General features: G+C 40.1%; 1 protein-coding gene across 1 annotated transcript in view; it reads right to left on the bottom strand.

Annotated features, from left to right (window-relative positions):
- Positions 1-2,473, bottom strand: part of LOC125034728 — a 284,085-nt gene extending 281,612 nt beyond the window's left edge. Inside the window, exon 1 of the mRNA XM_047626660.1 lies at positions 2,276-2,473. The gene's annotated coding sequence lies outside the window, so the exon portion shown is untranslated. The remainder of the gene's footprint in view (positions 1-2,275) is intronic.
- Between the last annotated feature and the right edge of the window lie 238 nt (positions 2,474-2,711).

Genomic DNA, 2,711 nt, shown 5'->3' on the forward strand with positions numbered 1-2,711 from the left:
ATCACAGGCCGCTGCCATCTTGATTCGGACCCGCTAACAAAAATACACGCCTCCTCGACGGCCACCACAAGACGGCCAACTAGGAATCCAAGAGTAAAATACAAGCCTGCGCTAGGAAGAAGGTGTACCCTCCCTCCTTCCCTCCCTCCTTCCCTCCCTCCCTCACCCTCCCCCAGCGTCCGCCCCCGCCCGGCCAGCGAAACCCTGTAACCGTCACTACTTGTCTGTCGGTCCACCTCCTGTACCCAGCGCCGGGGATGCAGGCAACCCTCAGTCTGGGTAAAGATCTACGCAAATCGCATCAAATTAATTCGTGAAAACAAAAGTTCTAGTATTTTATTTCAATGACCTAAAATCAGCTGGGTATTCGTCACAGCTACACAGTCCCGCAACATGTTCCTTACCCCTTAACCTTAAATATTAATAGATACACTTGCGTCTAGAGCTTGTCCAACGCGACCGTGAAGTTTAAATCCAGCAGTTTTTTTGTTTTTTTTTTAACTGAACGATCTCAAAAAAGCTGTTACCTGCCACCGGAGAAACATTTTCTAAAATTGTATAAGGCAAATCTGCTATGCCACACATTAAACAGACTTTACATATCGTGCCCAACTTTCATGCATGCACAGCGCCGACACTAGTCTCTCGCACAGTCTAATATTTTCCCGACATTTAAGAAAATTTGACCCGTCGGGCCTGGGCAATCCGGAAGCATCCTCATTGCAAGTCTGTCCACATCCACTACACCTGCACGCTTCCTGGCCATGGACTTGCATACAACTCCCGTGCACAACAGCCACGCTATACACATAACGCATATATGTGTGTCTGTGTGTATATATATGTGTGTAAGTAAACACACACACACACACACACACACACACACACACACACACACACACACACACACACACACACACACACACACACACACACACACACACACACACACACGCACACACACACACGCACACGCACACGCACACGCACACGCACACGCACACGCACACATAAATATACATATACATATTTTTCTACACACAAACGGATACGCAAACGCACACACATAAAGTAACAATATTCACATTAAATATATCAAATATCGTTAAATAAACAATAAACAACAAACAATTTGTATTGCCATACATATATATATATTAATATATATATATATGTGTGTGTATACATACATACATGCACACACACATATCCATACCCCCCCCCCACACACACACATACACACACACACACACACACACACACACACACACACACACACACACACACACACACACACACACACACACACACACACACACACAAACTCACACACACACACACACACACATATGTATAGCCCCCCTCTCTCTCTCTCTCTCTCTCTATATATATATATATATATATATATCTGTGTGCTTGCATGTGTGTATGTATGTATGTATGTATGTATGTATGTATGTATGTATGTATGTATGTATGTATGTATGTATGTATGTATGTATGTACGTATGTACGTATGTACGTAAGTACGTAAGTACGTATGTACGTATGTACGTATGTACGTATGTACGTAAGTACGTAAGTACGTATGTATGTAAGTATATGCAAATATATATATATATATATATATATGTAAGTGTACATATGTAAATGTATGTGTATATGCATATGTATATATATACATGTATATGTATAGATACATATATATTTATACATACATACATACATACATACACACACACACACACACACATATGTATATATATACATATATATATGCATATGTATGCGTGTATGTATATGTATATCACACACATATATATAATATATACATGGATACATAATAAATGTATATATACATACATAATATATATATGTATGTATGTATGTATATTTGCATGTGTGTATATATGTATTGTCATGCATCTTGTTAGATGGATGTGCATGAGTAGCAAAAGCACTAACGCTTCAAACTATTGCTTCAGTTCCGCATTCTGCACTTCTGGGACTGTACACAGTAGCAAGAATATTAAATTAGCATCACACTGATCTCACAATATACGTGATCATCTACACTCCAAACTCTGTGCTTAACTCTTGTCACAAACACCCCTACACTCCGGCCTTTAGATCACCACAGAGAAATCGTAACATTTAACAGCAGAATACGATAGTCTATTACCCTTAAGTCTTCATGTGTGTTAACCGGTAAAAAATAACACCATGTTCATTTATACGATGTCACATAACCGAATGTAAACAATGCTTTACTTACCTCAAATATACAAGTACAGTTTTTTAAAAGTCCAGAAGTCCAACAAAGTTCACAAAAGGGCAATATCACCACGACACCGAAGTAGCCAAAGTTTAGCTTTCGGAATATATCCAAACTCGAGAAATTCACACAAATATCTGACACCAAAGATCACGTGTTTATCGGCCCGTCGCGCAGTAGAACGTGGATCCACCTCACGGCCAAGAAGGCTGTACCTGCACTGAAGTTCATATCGCGTGCCGGCTGGCGGGCGAGCTTCCTCTGCATCGGTAGGTCGCAGCGAGTTTATTTTCTCCGTTCACCGATTTTACCTCACAGGTGATAGGAGCGAGCCATTAGCCATCTTCAGACGTTACTAGTATTTATTACACATACAGTGAACATATACTTGATGTCTACAGCGCTCTCATGTTGATATATAATACTTAAAATATAA

This window comes from Penaeus chinensis, chromosome 18 (assembly GCF_019202785.1).
Source record: "Penaeus chinensis breed Huanghai No. 1 chromosome 18, ASM1920278v2, whole genome shotgun sequence".
Taxonomy (NCBI): Eukaryota; Metazoa; Arthropoda; class Malacostraca; order Decapoda; family Penaeidae; genus Penaeus; species Penaeus chinensis.